Raw genomic sequence first — 19339 nt, 5'->3', positions numbered from 1 at the left:
ATTAAAAGTCTTCACTTTCACCCTCACTTTCACTGTGTGACCAGTGATACTTTATTAGTGCAGCAGTTGGTTCATATATTTGTTCCCCCACACCTACAGAAAATTGCATGATAGCTGAGCTGCTAAACACGCACATTCCACAAAAAGGGGAGATTTTCGTTTACAGACCTGACAGGTAGCTTACTGAAGAGGAGTTAAGTGGGTGCTAGCATGACTCCACATGGAATAGCTACTGGTAAGAACTAACGGACAATGAGACAACAGCAAGAACATATACCATTATTGCATTTCATTTGCTGTATGCAAATGCCCTTTCAGACTATAGATATAATGGATTGAAAAAGGAATATCCATTAAAGTTCTATCTATATGCATATCGTAAAATATATTTATTTAAATTTGGATACTGATATGGACAGTCATCAGAGAAGTTATAGGATGTGTTGCTAAAGTAGTATGAAAGATCGCCTCTCAAAATATAGAAATGAAATGTGGATGAAATTAATTAGGGGTAAAATTCAAATAAAAATTAAATAAATCCCACTAAAATCGAAGGCTGTAACGACCCATTTTGTCGCTGGCGACAATGGTCACATCTGCCGGACCATTTTGTTGCCATCAAACCATTTTTGTGGTCCGACGATACTACACACATTTAATTACGACGTGTATAATCATGTAATATAAAATTCATGTAAAGGAATCTGTTTATAAAACGTTTCGTTTATAATGTAGACCGAATAGTTCTATCTGTAAAGCTTTATTTCATGTTTTATATATACATGTATATATATATATTAATGATTTGTCTATTTTATATTTATATTATATGTTCAATGGCTTTTACATACATGTATATATAAAAGGCAGTCATACATCATCCATTTGCGTCTTTTTAAAATACAGGGGCGGGATGTAGCCCAGTGGTACAGTGTTCGCTCGATACACGGTCGATCTGGGTTCGATCCCCGTCGGTGGACCCATTGGGCTATTGCTCGTTCCAGCCAGTGCACCATGACTGGTATATCAAAGGCAGTGGTATGTACTACCCTGTCTGGGATGGTGCATATAAAAGATCCCTTGCTGCTAATCGAAAAGAGTAGCCCATGAAGTGGTGACAGTGGGTTTCCTCTCATTATCTGTGTGGTCCTTAACCATATGTTTGACGCCATGTAACTGTAAATAAAACATGTTGAGTGCGTCGTTAAATAAAACGTTTCTTTTAAGATATAATAACATGTTTTGGCAGTTAAAAGTTGGTTAAAAGTCTCGGATCATCATATAAAAGTCATTCTATAAAAACACGTGTTTCAACGTTTCTTTTAAAGTGAACATTTAATCTTTTTGTATTTAAAAATGGATTTAGTATTGCTTAATACGAGACGAAAATTGAAATAAAAAAATAGATAAAAGTTTGGTTTTGATTAATGCAGATTATAAATGGGGTTTTAATAATCACTATTTGTTAGTAAATACATAAATAAATGAGAAAAATTGATCTCGTAAAATGATGAGGTAACTACTACTACTAACACATACACACACACGCACAGAGAGAGAGATGTGTGTTTGTGACTGCACACCTCTGTGTATGTGTGTGTGTGTGTGTGTGTGTGTGTGTGTGTATACCGTAAGCGTATTACTGGAGTCTAAAGGGTAATCGGTAATATAATTATAAAAACGATCATCAACTGAAATGTTCCCAAGAAAATCATACATTCATAGAAATCGGCTGCAAAAAAAAAAAAAAAAATACTATGTAGCTCAATCTACCAGAGTTGATAAGAAATGGGCCTCGAATGTACGAATAGCCAAACTGGCGACAAAATGATTCCAAGGGTGACAAAATGCTCCGTAACAAAGCCGTTGTTGAGAAATATTCATAGATATGTAGATACCGCGGATTAGTATGAAAATAAAAACAATTTAAAATGTTATTAAAAGCATAAATTCAACTCGTTTTGTTGAAAGTCCCTATTATTCACCGTTTGAAAATATCATTTATCTATAATTGCTTTCCACCTGCATTCTGTTAACTTTTAAATTATTCCAGGAGATATGCAAAACGTTGCAGGTAAGAAATCATTACACATTAACAAAAGGGTAAGGTCTTCGTTAGAAGTAAAAGAAGTGATATCAAAGAAAGCCAATTCATGTCTCGTCGACATTTCGTTGTCAACTTCCTCAACGTCCGTCAACTGCTTCAAGCTTGTCGCTAACGTTCGCTAAACTTGTGTTTACGCTACACATTAAACCGAATGACTATTTTTGCTGGAAACTGAAAACAGCTAATAGTCCAAGCCAGGATATAGACCCTGCTTTAACAAAGCAAGGTCTATATGCTGGCTTGGACTATTAGCTTTGTTTAATTTCTCTTTTAAACAGGTCCTGTTGTTCTGAATGAGTAGACTTTAAAAACATTTGCGACCAAAGTCGAAGTCATAAAAATTGCCATGACTATATGGAAAATGTAAAGAAAAATATTTAGGGTACCAAGGCAAAGGAGGTGGCACCATGACCATTTAGGATAGACCAAGGCAGACGAGGACGTAAAACCCCTAAATATACCCACCTTTTCTGTGCAATCCATGCTTTAACACCACCACCCCCCCCCCCCCCCCCCCCCCCCCCCCCCCCCCACACACACCAAAAAGCAACAACAAACCCACAAAAAAACTACAACAACGCGCATTGCCGCATCCATTCTGGAACTTTTGTCTGACCAGAGACTGACTGTTATTTTACTAAGCCTACTTTATATAAAAAGTGGCCGATTCCAAAAATAGCAATTCATAGAAATCAAACGTAAATTTGTACAGTGCGACAGTTCTTTCTTTTTCCCTGCTAGGCCTACTTTATATAAAAAGTAGCCAATTCCAAAAATAGCAATTCATAGAAATCAAACGTAAATTTGTACAGTGCGACAGTTCTCTCTTTTATTTTCCATCTCATGGCAAAGTTTGTACCAAAAAAGAAATCATCAATATTTTCATTAAGCTAATTCAGATTCCTCATGAATGCCAAAGAAGTAATTATTTTAACATTTTGCTAATAAAAGCAGACCAATTATTGCGATGAATAAAAGCAAATCACAACTAATGTGCCAAAAGAACAGGCCGTCAAGTGAGACAGTGGGTCAAAAAAATAGGAAAACAGGAATTTTTTTTGCCTGAAAATAGGGTTAAAATAGGAATTTTGTATAAAAGTAATGTCCCAAAATAGAGAATATTGCAGGGATCAAGTGAGTGAGCCATCTCAAAAAACTAAATATGGAAATAGAAAAACCATTGAAAAGATAATAATAGAGGAAAATAAGACAATGTGTATATCATAGGAAGAAAAGGCACTTATTTTGTTTTAAGATGCCTCACAACACCCCTTATAGCCATCCCGATCCACCACGTTTTATTCAGACAACGCAGTGGTTGAATTTGGTTCTTTGGAGTAAGACTTTTAAAAAGCAACACAATGCAGTATTCCTTTTATGCTATTGAATAATACAAGTTACAAGGTCAAATTTTAACTCTGAAATGACATGGGTGTTGACTGAAAACCCCCCACAACACGGCATTGCTGACCCAGTGACACCATCAAAAACAGCAGCAATGGCAGTGCGCGCGCGCGCGTGTGTGTGATTGAATGTGGGTATGGACACTATTTTTTTAATTAGTTTTTTCTTGGTAGATCAACTGGATAATATAGCTGGATTTAGTAGCTGTGTGCTAACTGAATTGGTAGAAATATGTCAAATAATTATGATACTGCAGGTGTGCACATTTAATAGCATACTTGTTACGGTAAGCGAAGCACAACCTGCAAATGAGCACTGAAGTCCTATAGGTTGCCTTAGACACCATGCATCAGTATATCGGAGGTAACCCTAACAGCTTCAGCCTGACTTCATACAATTTAGATGTGATGAGAAATGTGGAAAATGTAAGATATTTGCACAAACACCCACCCACCCACCCAATTTAGCAGTTATTTTGTTTTGGGTGGGTTTTTGTAGAAGAAAAAAATCAGGCCACCAAAAACAAAATATATGGCCCTACAGCCCTAAATCCACTGTGGGCCAGTAGGCACGTAGTCACTGTGGAACTCTGTACAGTTACACTTTGAACCAAATTCAGCCACTACATAATTCACCACAAGTTACATTTTGTAGACTGAATGTATACTAATAAAACATTAATCCAAATGCCAAGGTGCAAGTACACTAATAAAACATAATCCAAATGCCAAGGTGCGAGTAACCATAAAGCTTGAAAATAATACTATGACAAACACAAAACTGTAATTGTAATGATAACCATTGTGAAACCAAGAAAATGCAATGATACTGAAAGTACCATGGTGAATTCATGCAAGTCATTTTGCCTTCTTATTAGGAACACCACCCTCAGATTAACCGGTCTTCCATTTAGTAACTTTCTTTGTTGGAATAGCCTTATCCAACAGCTTCATTCTTTTACTATCCAATTGCTTCTGTTTGTCTTTTATTATCTTCAAACGTTGCATTGCTTCTTCTCGTTTGCTTTTAGCAACATCAAGCATAGTTGAAGCAAATTTGGCACTTTGCTCATTCACTGGTGATTGACTGATGGCACACTGTAATTTTTTTGTCACATCATTCAACAGTTCATCTGCTTCCTTTATGGAAGCTATTACCTGTTCCTCTTTCTTTTTCAAGTCTTCATCCTCTTTAGCCAACGATTGTTTCTTTTCCATCATCTATTCTTTCTCTCTTTTCATCTTCTCTTTTCATCCATTTGCTTTGCCTGTTCTCGATTTCTTGCTTCTTGAAGCTTCCCCTCTTCTAATCTTGCTATATATTTTGCATGTGCTACTCTAACACTTGCCTTCATCTCCTTTGTTACAGGTATCTTTGCTGGTTGGTTGTCAGCTGGATCAAAGAAGCGAACAGCATTTTTTACAGCATGTAGACCACATATTGTTTTATCACTTCAAGCAGATCTTTCTTTTGTGACTACCCTGGCATTGATGGATAAACTCCTTTCAGATTCTACATTCATCTGTGCCAAAACAAGTCCTGATTTCTCAATGCTGGTGTTGGTTACCGATTTTAGTGCAAATACTTCATTCCAGTAGTGCTCAATTCTTTGTTTTTCTTTGTAGACTGCAGCAACATCACCATCAGTTTGCAAGGCTTTCCACACATCAACAACACACGACACATCAACATGTGGTTGCAGTTTCCGAGCAATGCTCTGAATGGAATCAAATGTGCTCATATTCTCCCTCTTTCTTTGGTTTAGGCATCCAAGATCTTGCAAAAGATGATTGTGCAATGGCAACTTCTGTTGCAAATGAGCTATTGCTGCACAAAAGAAAGCACGAACACAAAGCATTACTTGTCGTTGCTTGTCTGACCTTAACTTCATGAGGATATCTCTTGCAGCATCTCCTATCACTATATCTTTGTCGGGGAGCTGAATCTGAACATTTTCACAAGAAATCGCAGACAGTTCACTGCCATATTTCCCTTCCAAAAAGCCAGACTTCAGAAATCTATGCATCAGCTTGCTAAGGGTTTGGCACATCACATCATACACCAGAAGGACTGTGGGTGTACTCTTTTGGAAGAGGGTAAGGAACTCCTCAAGAATTGGAATTACATTCTTTAGAAATTCCAGCTGGACCTTGGTAACCTCCTTCTCAGTGGTTGTCAGTACGGCTGCTACACAGCGGTAATTTACACTCTGTGGAACAGTCCGAGAATCCTTTCCTAGATCTTTCACAAACTGCACCAGAGCATCCTACTGTTCCAGAATTCTGGCTATCACTGGGCCAAGACTCAGCCAGCAGACTTCAGTGTGTTGCACGAAATGATGTGGCTCATTATCTAGCTGAAACTGAAGCCTCTCATAATCTTCTCTTCTCGCTGCACTGTATTTGAATAGAGCATGTATATCCAAGCACAGCGGGTCTATATTAGATGACATCCTTTCCATTCCTTTCCCAAATGCATTATGAACTGTGTGCAAAATACAGCTACCTAGATCAACAAATCTAGGAAACTCATCAGGAAAATCCGCTTTAATCCTCTTCTCCAGCTCAATGAAGATAGTCTTGTTCACATTTGGCCCATCTCGTACTAGTGTGCACAGCTTCTCAATGGGCATGTTGTCCTCCATGAATTTTTCCATCATTTTTGATGCAACAAGTTTCCTCTGAGCATGTCCAAACATAATTGATGTGTAGTATGACACCCAAACTTCATTGTGCATTGCCGACCAATATCTAACCGTAAGGTCCATCTGTTTGTTTGCCTTGTGAGGTTGTCGTTTCATCAAAGTGCAGACTAAATGGAAGGTCTGAAGCTTTTATGTCAGCACACAGTAGAGTTTTGAAGTAAGGCTTCGGTCCTTCCCCAATCATATATGATGTACTTGATCTGCTCAATGTGAATTCCTGGGCAATCTTGCTGTCCGGGAACATTGCTCTGAAAGTGTCTCCAATGTGATCAACTGACCGCAGACTATAGTTTGACAAGGCCACCTTTGCTAACCAATAGATCTGTGCTGTGAGAAGGGCATCATTGTAATTGATGATTTTGAGAACCTTTTCGTCTGAGGTGCTGGCAATGGAGTTGTCTTCAGTGAATTTACTGTTCCTTGCAATACACAGCTTAGACTGAGATTTATCAACCATCAATTTGATTGCCTGTTTGTGCTTGTCTTCCCTGCATGTTGGAGAAGTTGTGTCTTACCAGCATTGTCACATTTGATGTCTTTATTATAAAAACGACAATATCCATGAAATTTATCTTTTCCTGCACGACACCATTCACCAAGTCTGTGGTCATTTCAGTCTATGTGCATCAACCATGCAGAATTGAAGTGTGTTTTCCCATGAGGCATTTTGGATCTTTATAATTATCACATCAACAAATTTGTATGTAGAAATTAAGTGTACTGTCACCAAGTTACTGTCAACTACTATTAGTAGACTTTGAAAAAGCTTTTGATTCTCTATCATGGTCTTTCATTCAAGAAGCTTTAGATATTTTTAATTTTAAGACTTCTATTAAAAACTGGATAAAAACATTTTATAAAAATTCTGTCTCAGCAGTAATACAAAATGGACACTTATCAGAAGGTTTTCAATTAAATAGAGGTTGTAGGCAAGGTGACCCATTATTTCCTTACATATTTGTAATATGTGCGGAAATACTTGCAATTTTAATACGTAATAATAAAGACATTAAGGGTATAAATATTGATGGAGAAGAATTCCTGATTTCTCAATATACCGACGACACTGCCTTTATCTTGGATGGATCCACAAATTCCCTATACAATACACTTATACACTGGATTTCTTTGCACAAAATATCTGGTCTGAAGCTAAATTAATCAAAGTCAAGATAATATGGATAGGCAGGAAAAACTATTCAAAAAAAGTGTTTCACCATTCTAGATGGAAGTTAGCATGGGGTTCAATTCAATTTACTTTATTAGGTATTAATTTCTCTTTAAATTTACAAGATATTATTAAAAATAATTTCGAGCCAAAAATAGAAGAAATGGAAATTGTATTAAAAGCATGGAGTACCCGTAAACTTACACCATTAGGCAGACTCACAGTGTTAAAATCACTAATATTACCAAAAATAACATTTGTTAATTTCGCTACCATCCCCGTCAGAACAGTTAATTGAAAACTTAAATAAGCGATTTTTCAAATTCATTTGGCAAAATTAAAGTTAAAAGAGATGTTATAATGCAGGACCATAAAAACGGGGGGTTAAAAATGATTAAATTATCAACGTTTATAACATCATTAAAGTCAACGTGGATAAGAAGGTTACTTTTAAACAACACAAAACTGGCATGTCTCTTCTCGTCAGTTACAGGTATATCGATCAAAGAACTAATTATATATGGTGATCATTTTATTAATTTAAAAATTAAAAATATGACTAACCCTTTTTGGGAAGATGTTCTAGATAGCTGGCGAAACATCCAATGTAAACAACCAATAGAAAATGAAAACGATATAGTTGGTATAAACATTTGGTTTAACAGTAAAATATTAAAAAATAAGAAGCCTATTTTTTATATAAAAAAAAAATATGCAGAAAAGGGAGTTTGTTTCATTAGTGATTTAGTTAATACTGATGGAGGATTTCTAAATTTATGCGATTTTATTGCAAAATTTAATATAAAAACAAACTTTCTAGAGTATGCTTCTTTAATTAATGCAGTGAAATGTTTCATAGGAATATATGGAAAACATAATGATGAAATAAACGAGTCAATTACAAACGGAAAACCAGTCTACCCCCACAAGCTAAAACAACTTCTTAAAGACAAAACGGGATGTAGAGAAATATATAAATTGTTATGCTACACAAAAGCCATTCCAAAGTCTCAATTAAAATATAAAAATAAAGGTTTTTGTTATTCACCAGCAGAATGGAATATATTTTACAATATACCATTTAAATGCGTTAGAGATACAACTTTACGTTGGTTTCAATATAAAATTCTACACGGATTTCTCGCTACTAACACATTTCTATATACAATACATTATATAAATTCAAATAAATGTACTTTTTGTAATCGTATGCCAGAGACAATTGAACATCTATTTTATGATTGTTGTTATGTTAAAGAATTTTGGAATGATATTACAAACTGGATATTCAATACTATAGAAGAGTGCATAATTATGGATAAACATATTGCCATTTTGGGTCTGCTTAAAAAAAACAAATACATATGCAATAAATTGGTTAATAATATATTTATTCCATGACAATACAAAAACAAAAATTAAACTTCTCTGCCTTAAAAACTGTAATTAAAGAAAAGTTGGAAACTGAAAAATGTATCTTATATAAAAATGGAAATTATGAATGGAAGCAGTGGTATAATTTATTTCAAACATCTTAAAAGTTTATTAAATCTATCAAATATTGAGATATATTTATTTCTAAAATACCTTCTTCGCACTTTATACTCCTTCACACACCTTTTCATAATACTTTCTTGTATCAATACTAATTCCGTACATAACATCTTCTCCTCTATCTTTTTTTTCCTTCTTGGCCCCAGATAATAATAATTTTTAAAAAACAATATACATAAAGTGTATGGATTATATCTATTCGTGTATATATATTTTGTCATTTATATTTGGACTGTCACCAGTCAAGGTGTCTAGACACAAAAAAAATATGTGCCTGTTTTAAGATCACAGGGTATTGTGGGATAATCACAAATCACAAAACTGACCAATTACGTAGTCCCAAAGAAAAGAAAATTATCACTTTGGTATCGTGAGTGGTCGTTTTTGCTCCAATATATTTAGTTAAATAGTTTATTATAGCATCAAGTAATTTATGTCGTCTTACAAGTCTGGTTGATTACAGCGAAGAGCCTGATTTTGTATACACTATGCATACAGGAGTGGGTCGGAGCTGACGTCAATTCGCCGCAAGCTATAGTACCGGACGCCACGAAAACGAAACAAAATGGTTGCCCAAGTTAGCAGAAATAATCACAGTTATTTATTAACTCTAAAATTACGCGTTTTTCATTTCTTAAAGTGTCAGTATGTGTTGGTGGTCCGGGTATGCATCTTTCATCATAAGAATTTAGTCTTCCTTTAAGCAAATTTTAACATCTTTTTCGACTAAAAGTTATTTACAGCCGTTGCACTTGTAGCTAACTTACGCGTCACAGACCCATGATTGTCAGGTTAACTATACGTCGTAATGCAATCAATTTCCATCGTGTAGTTTTTCATTGGATGTATGGCAGTGGTGATCTGGTCATCACATAGGAGCAGCCAGTCTTATGTCTTGAAATTGTTAACACACGTACGTGTGTAAACAACTATGTGCTATCAAAATAATGCATGGTGTTCTCACCACGGGTGTGTAAGAAATAGAGGATATTATATGAGTGTCCATGACAGACGATGTTTACGACACGAGTGCCTAAATTATCATATTTCCCGAGCGAGAGCGAGGAAAATGCGATAATTTAGGCACGAGTGTCGTAAACATCGTCTGTCATGGACACGAATGTAATATTCTGTTTAGAACTGTCTTGCTAAATGAACATTCCAGTCATTGTTTACAAACTAACGTTTCCTTAACGGCGGAGTAATGTTTGTTCATTTATGTCTTGAAAACCAAATCACAAGCTGTTCTAAAGTTACGTGATATTTATACGCCCATAAGTAAAGAGTACACATGTATCAACAGCTGTAAATTGTAAAGCATGTGCATACTAAAAAGCAAACAAATACACAGTAATTGAAATAATTAGTTTTGAATTTGAATGACGTCAGTATTCCAATGACGTCACTTTTCATCTCCTTACAATAACTATAAATTGTGTACATGACGTTTCCGTTTTAAGAATGCTAGAAAAATTCCAGTGCAGAACTGCTATTGAATTTTTTTTGTTTGAACATTATTAACTACATTGTAATATAATACAAGTTATCATAAATAATCAATTAATGTTTTATTAAATTAATTAAAAACACGTATTTGTCATTACGGTATGTGATCAGCTTACACTCGAAATAAAAATGTATTAATGAAGAAAGTAGTATCTGTGGAATGTCGTGTCAGCCAATCTGAAAGAAATGTACTCTTACAACAGCCAATCGTTAAACGACAATGTCAGGATGACATACGATTTAGTTATGACATACGAGGGAAATCGTACGTAAATATGACCCTCGTTATGCTGTACCTCGTAGGTAATAAACATAAATATCATCCACTTTCATCACTGGACTGAGCATAGTCTTCTGATTTTGAACTATCATAATCAGTATCAAACTGGAATCAATATCATCTTAGCTCAACTAGGATGTCATGGTCAGTGGTGCTGGCCAACTTGGTATTATAGAACCTTCCTTCTGTCTATTTTGGGTGTAAACATTAACCACATCATGTATGACAAGATGCATGCGCAGAATTGTATACAGCACTGAATGTTTGTCTGAAGGCGGACGCATCATAAGTGTGAATCGTATATTTCTGCCTTTGTGAGTTATAGCATGATATACCGACTTTCCCCAGACATTTATTTTTTCCTTTCGGGTCAGTTGTATACCATATCATCGTATTCGCACGTACACATGTTGACCCCAATTTGTCAGTAAGAATGTTGCGTCATGACGTTTCTGCATCATGAAAATCTGAAACTTGAAAAGTCCAAATAATGGATGGGTATAGTCGCTTCAAGCTGCCACACAGAAAGCTGGTAGGCATTCGCAAGGTGTACCGCCAATGTCTGGAACTTGCATTTGATAGCAATAAGAAGCATGAGTACCAGTACGTACACATCGGCTATGAGACATGCACCTGTATTCCTCGACGAAACACAGATAATATGCAGTGCAAGCCTTGGGTCAGCCTCTTTGTGGAATTAAGAAAAGTCGGATACGTCTGTATTTGCACACGGATATCTATACTGGTATGTTTTGTGTTATAGGTTTACCTGGAGAGCAGCCAGAGAGGAAACAACGCAGAGGCAAACCCAGACCTGTAAAATAAATATCAGTGTCATGGGAAAAATAAAATAAATCTGGGGAAATTCCAGACGAGGCAAGCGCCTCGTCTGCCTCATGCTGGCTACACCATTGTTTACTGTTGATGTGTACAAGACCAGACAACAAGTAGTCACGAAGGAGTTCTGTCTGGTTTTCGGTTGTTTGTTAGTATCATTGTAAAACAGTAATCCCATTCTCACAGCTTTAGTAAGATTCCGTAACATGATCACTGTATTTGTGGCATCTGTTTCTGAAGTAATTACAGATGGTTGTTGGGACTCAGAAGTGATATTTTTCGTGATTCGCACATTTCTGCATTCGCTTTACACAAAGCTCACTAACTCGTTGCCTTTGTGCATTTTTCGAAATACTGAGTGTAGCCAAATAAAGCTTTATGTACAATAGCACAAGACAGACTGCCCGTCTTCTTGGATAATTTGTTGATGGGTACTTCCATGATCTGATCCAGTGGTATTTTAATGTGTTTTTCACCATGCAGGGATCCATTTAAACATTTCTTTCAGAAGACGCTAATAAACAGCAATGATTCTGAGATTTTGAATATTTCTCATCTCTTCATAGATATAACGCATGCTTTTGTCAATGTTTTGGCGATTAAAAAACCCCCAGCATAGTAGGAACTGGAAAACTGTTTCCTGTACGTTGGAAGTGGACCATATTTAGAAAATCCACATTTCAGTGATGAGTGCATCCATTTGGCCATTCCTGCAGGGTGTTGCGGTGTCAACTGTAGAGCTTGATTGTTTACTACTTTATCAAGTGTATCTGATATCCAGACGTGAAACGGCATTTTATATAGAAACATCTTACTTTCAATATTGCTGAACTATCCTAGTCTGGTAACAAGGCGACAGAACAGGTTTGTATATTATCAGGATGAGGGTTGTTGCCTGTGCAGTCTATAAAATATATCTAAGTTTGCATATTATCAGGATGAGGGTTGTCGCCTGTGCAGTCTATGTAATCTATCTAAAGTTGATCTTAGGAGTGCTTTAAACAACTGCTTGTGGTAGCTTATACCCTGTTTCACATCCCCCCTTCAGTTACCATATCAAATTTGCAAGAAAAAGGTAAATGTAAAACTTTTTTTTAAAAGGGATATTCCTGAGTTTGCTTCATTGTAAGATGTTTCTGACAATAAAATATTTCTACGATTAAACTTACATATTAAATATAGTTTCTTGTTCAGAATATCAGTATCTGTATATTCAATGTGTTTCTTGTCGTGTTGTTAATATTTGTAAGATGCCCAAACTGGATTTCGTCTTTAAATAATTTCGTACGTACGAAAAAATTATATTTTAGGAAATAAAATAAATTTAACCTAGTAAACATATTAAAACGATCAGAAACACGTTTTATATACAGCCACTAATATTTTATGCAGAAAAATATGTTTGATATGTAATTACAATCGTTAAAAAGTCTCTGTTAGTCGATAACATCTCAACAATTGCAGCAAACTCAGGAATGTCCCTTTAATAATAATAATAATAATAATAATAATAATTCATTGATCAAATAGTCGATCAGTTTTGTCAAAGAAAACAAAAAGCACAAAAAGAATTCATTATTATAATTTATAAAACTACTAGATCGATAAACTTCCACATAAATTATGTTCATTATCCACTATTTTTCGAAAAACATTATCCACATAAAGACATAATTTTACAAGTTTAGTCTATGTATTGTGTTTCTTTGTGAACTTGTTTTACCAAGGCTGTATATTAAATGCCACATCTGATATTTCTTTATTATTGACGGCCATTTTCGTTTGTTTTATCTGACTATCGACCTGCTACAAAGCTGTGGCAATAAACATTAAAGGAATTTGAAATATATTTGGTGAACCGATTAGAACATTTCACCATTTTGAATATTGAGCATAATGGTGGCCATCTTGGATTAAAAAAATTATTTGATTGCATTGGCCATCCTTGAATTGATATAAATTGATGCACACAGTATTCAAATCAACCAACATTTACATACTAGTATATAAGTAAGTTTTCATGTTGACCCCCTAGCAAAACGTTAGGGGTCTGAGGGGGCATATTGGACACACTTTATCAAAATTCGTTTAGCACCATCGGATTCCCCCGAGACTGACTCCTGGGCAAGTGAAAAACACTGAATTTCACAAAGGGGCATCATATTTAACAGTGACCTACACGTTTCCAGTAGCTTGTTGGCAAGGTTGTCCACCTAGGTTGTGATCCTAGATATATGTAGATATGATTTTAGGTTGTAAACCTTTTACAGAACGTCGGGTCCATTTTTCAGGAAAAAAAGAAGAGTTTTGCATCCTGGGTATTAGGGCTGGTATGCAGGTGTGTATGCATGGATAAAACATGGGTAACTGTGTGATTTCGTTTAAGATTAGTGGATGGATGTATGAATGGACTGTATTGTGTGTATATATATATATATATATATATATATATATATATATATGTATGTGTATGTGTATGTGTGTGTGTGTGTGTGTGTGTGTGTGTGTGTGTGTGTGTGTGTGCAACTGGATGAATGGATGGACTGTATATAAGTAAATGAATGGATGGATGGATGAATTAATGGATATTATGCTTTAGGAATAAATATAATTTTCTAACATGGCCGAAAAAGTATTTTTCTATTTAAGAAAATTCTGTAGATCTTTTCAGCTGGTTTGCATACGTTTAGCATCCATCATGACAAAAGGTGACAACAACAGTAGAGAATGTTAATTTTGATGATTAATGGTTGCGAAACTGTTAAATGAACCTGATGGAACAGTTGCGACACAGATGTTCCATTCATAGTAAATCAGAAAACCAAAAAAAAACCCCAATAACGTTCTCGTTATTATCGCATTGTTTGGGTAGTGCTATTGTAGTTGTGCATATTAATGAGATTAATATCATGTGAGGCGAGTGAGTCATTGTTAGGGATCACGTGTATTACTAAATGTTTTCATAATACATATCCACGTATGAAAATCATCGCCCATGCTCATAGCAAAGTCTCCAGATTTTCCCATCACGCTGTTTGTCAGGGCGAGTTCTATCAGAGCCTTGGCTTAAGTCTAGACTGAAGTTTTAGGTCTCACGCCACAATTAACGTTCTTTAAGATTATTAATAATATAAATGTGTTAATAATTTAATTATTTTCAAAATATTGCAAGATTACTAAAGAAAAACGAGCACCATTATTTAGATAGTAACGGTGGGTGTCACGTCAACAATAACTTTGTTTAAGGCAGGTGAAAATGAAACAATACTAGGACCGCACTTCTATAAATGCAATTTAATGCATACCAATAGACCATAGACCAATACTCAAACATTCACATATCGGTACCATTTTAAGAGAAAAAGATTCATTATATTTTTTTGAAAATCATCACATTGGGCACACATTTCAATATGATGGACATTTATCAAATGGTATTTTATACGTGTTTTTTTTTTATATTATTCTTTAAAAAGAAAAGAAAAAAAAAGGTATGTACAGCTAGATGTTTTTTAAAATGGATGGTATGACCACTGCAAGCGTTGATTTGTTTATACCACTTATTGAAATATTTGGCAACGGTTGCTATGACAATGACCATTTTTAGCAGGTAAATGAAGTTAAGCCAAACGTCCCGCAGCAACAAGTCGATGAAGAAGGAAGCACGAAAATAAGTTAAAATGAAATGAAATAATTTTGGTGAATATACACATGCTGTGTTATATTTATTAAAGTCCTGACACAGAAACAAAACTAAAGAAAATGTCTCCAACTGTCGACCTGCCTAGAACCTTTTTCAAGTCTGCTGAAATCGTTAGCAATTTCATTATGTGTGTTTAGGGTGACTATTTTAAAAAAATTGCTTACTCGTATAGACACGTTCTATACAGTACAGTAATACAGAGAAACATAGTGTGCAGCACTCCCTTGTTCATCTGATACAAACACAGACACGTTCTATACAGTACAGTAATATAGAGAAACATAGTGTGCAGCACTCCCTTGTTCATCTGATACAAACACAGACACGTTCTATACAGTACAGTAATACAGAGAAACATAGTGTACAGCACTCCCTTGTTCATCTAATAAAAACACAGACACGTTCTATACAGTACAGTAATATAGATGGACATAACTGGCTGCCTGACCGACTGACTGACTGGATAACTGACTGACAAACTAACTGACTAACTGTCTGACTGACTGACCAACTGTCAGACCAACTGACTGGCTAACTGTCTGACCAACTAACTAACTAACTGACCAACTGATTGTCCAACTGTCTCACTGACTGGATAACTGTCTAATTGCCGGACTGACCAACTGTCTGACCAACTGACTGGCCAACTGTCTGACCAATTGTCTGACCAACTGACTGGCCAACGGACTGGCCAACTGTTTTACCAACTATCTGACCAACTAACTGACCAACTGCCTGACTAACTGACCAACTATCTGACCAACTGACTGGCCAACTGTCTGACCAATTGTCTGACCAACTGACTGGCCAACGGACTGGCCAACTGACTGGCCAACTGTTTTACCAACTATCTGATAAACTGTTTGACCAACTGACTGACCAACTGCCTGACTAACTGACCAACTATCTGACCAACTGACTGGCCAACTGTTTGACCAATTGTCTGACCAACTGACTGGCCAACGCACTGGCCAACTGTTTTACCAACTATCTGACCAACTGACTGACGAACTATCTGACCAACTGACTGGTCAACTGTCTGACCAATTGTCTGACCAACTGACTGGTCAACTGTGTGACCAATTGCCTGACCAACTGACTGACGAACTGTCTAGACTGACAGACTGGCAGACTGACTGGCCAACTGTCTAACCAACATACTGGCCAACTGACTGACTGACTGACTATGTGACCAACTTACTGACCAACTTACTGGCCAACTGTGTGACCAACTGACTGGCTAACTGTCTGACTGACTGGCAAACTGTCTGGATAACTGACCAACTGACTGGCCAATTGTTTGACCAACTGACTGGCCAATTGTCTGGCCAACTGACTGGATAACTGTCTCACCAACTGACTGGCCAACTATCTGACCTGACTAACTGACTGGCTAACTGTCTGGATAAGTGTCTGACCAACTGACTGGCTAACTGTCTGGATAACTGTCTGACCAACTGACTGGCTAACTGTCTGGATAACTGTCTGACCAACTGACTGGCTGTCTGGATAACTGACTGACCAACTGACTGGCTAACTGTCTGGATAACTGTCTGACCAACTGACTGGCTAACTGTCTGGATAACTGTCTGACCAACTGACTGACCAACTGTCTGGATAACTGTCTGACCAACTGACTGGCTAACTGTCTGGATAACTGTCTGTCCAACTGACTAGCTAACTGTCTGGATAACTGTCTGACCTGACCAACTGACTGGCCAACTATCTGACCAACTTACTGAACAACTGACTGACTATGTGACCAACGTACTGACCAACTGACTGACTGACCAACTGACTGGCCAACTGTGTGACCAACTGACTGGCTAACTGTCTGACTGACTGGCCAACTGTCTGGATAACTGACCAACTGACTGGCCAATTATCTGACCAACTGACTGGCCAATTCTTTAACCAACTGACTGGCCAATTGTCTAGCCAACTGACTGGCTGTCTGGCCAACTGACTGGATACCTGTCTGGATAACTGTCTGACCAACTGACTGGCCAACTATTTGACCTGACTAACTGACTGGATAACTGTCTGGATAACTGTCTGACCAACTGACTGGCCAACTGACTGGCCAACTATCTGACCAACTGACTGACCAACTGACTAGACTGACCGACTGACTGACTATCTGACCAAATGACTGGCCAACTGTCTGATGAACTGACTGGCTGACTGACTGACTGTGTGACCAACTGACTGACGGACTGTGTGGCCATCTGACTAGCCAACTGTCTGACCAACTTACTGGCCAACTAACTAACTGACTGATTGTGTGACCAACTGACTGACCAGCTGACTGACTGACCAACTGACTGGCCAACTGTGTGACCAACTGACTGGCCAACTGTCTGACCAACTTACTGGCCAACTGACTGACTGACTGTGTGACCAACTGTCTGACTGTCTGTGTGACCAACTGACTGACTGACTGTGTGACTAACTGGCTGACTGTCTGATTTAACTGACTGACTGACTGTCTGACTAACTGACAGGCTGTCTGACTAGCATCAATGTACATTATGTATGATTATAATGCAAAACATTATTATATAATTTCTTCTGCAATTCCACTGGTGCACTGTTAAGCAGAGAATAAGCTATTAATAGCTCATCCATGTCATGACAACTGCATACAGTAAACAGTTATGCAGTTATTAATAGTTTCTAAACCATAACAGTTAAATACATTTTGCCCTGTTCTTAACTGGTGTACAAGCTATTAAATATAGAATATCTGGTTACTACATTTTGATATGGTTATTTGGCGAGGTTTAGATAATGGTATAACAGGTGAGCTTCAGTGAAAATAAACACAGCTGGAGGAAGATCTAAGTCACCGGCTGCCAATGACTATGTGATCAACTGACTGATCAAGTGACTGACCAAGTGACTGGCCAACGGACTGACAGTGAAAACAGTCTTTGCTGGAAGCTACTTGTTTTTTGTTTTTCAATATTTTCAAAATGCTATTAGACTTAGGATGTGTTATTGTTATATGTACTTGTTTTTTCGGTGCCTGAAAAAAATAGAAAAAAGAAAGAATTATTATATTGCATACAAGGTAATTTCTTAAGAAGGACACAAATTTGGTCAGACCAACTGACTGGCTGTTTGACCAACTGGCTAGTCCACCATTACTGAAGAAAATATTCGACTGTTTTAGTAATCAGCAAGCCGTACCTTGGAAAGCTAGTGATAACAGAATATAGCAAACTTGGGTTCAAGCATGCTGTCCTGGGCAAGTAACTTGGGTAACTGGGCTGTATGTAACTGGTTAGTGGAAAAAATGAAACCCGCTCAAGTGTAGTTATTCACAAACAGGACAGTACATACCAAAGATTTTACTATATCAGTTATGGAGCTCTCTTAGTTCCACAGAAGGAAGAAACGATTTATTTAATGAAGCACTTAGCACATTTGTATTTACGGTTATATGGCATCGAACATACATGAATGGTCAAAGACCACAAGATAACGAGAAAGGAAACCCATTGCTGCTACTCTATGGGCTACTCTTCGAGAATAGCAGCAAGGAATCTTTCATATGCATGATCCCACAAACATTACAGTACATACCAAAGCCTTTGTTACACCAGTTAGCTGGAACAAGAAATAGCCTAATGGGCCCACCCGACAGGAATCGAACCTAGACTGATTGCACATCAGACAAGTGCTTTACAATTCAAAAACGTCTCACCCCCAACCCCCAGTGTTCCAAGGAGACTACATGTTATGTTATTAGACAAGATGTTACTAAAGTCTTGAGACCAGACTCAAAGCCAGTTTTCTCTATCTATCATGAATACTAACACAGATTTTACCCAGCTCTTCACAATATAACACTAAGCAGGTAGCTGTTTAACAGAGGCAGTTATTTATGCATTGTATACAAACATTACTTTTTATGGAATTAATATTATGTTATTGTAATAGTATGGCATGTTACAAACCCATGCAACACATGAAATATAACATAGGTGTCATAAGATGCCAGTAACGTGGTGGAGGCCAGTTATTATATGTGAGGTCATATATAAAACAATTTTGAATGTTTAGTATCAACT

Source organism: Gigantopelta aegis, chromosome 4 (assembly GCF_016097555.1).
Source record: "Gigantopelta aegis isolate Gae_Host chromosome 4, Gae_host_genome, whole genome shotgun sequence".
NCBI lineage: Eukaryota > Metazoa > Mollusca > Gastropoda > Neomphalida > Peltospiridae > Gigantopelta > Gigantopelta aegis.
Note: the sequence above shows the minus strand (reverse complement) of the source record.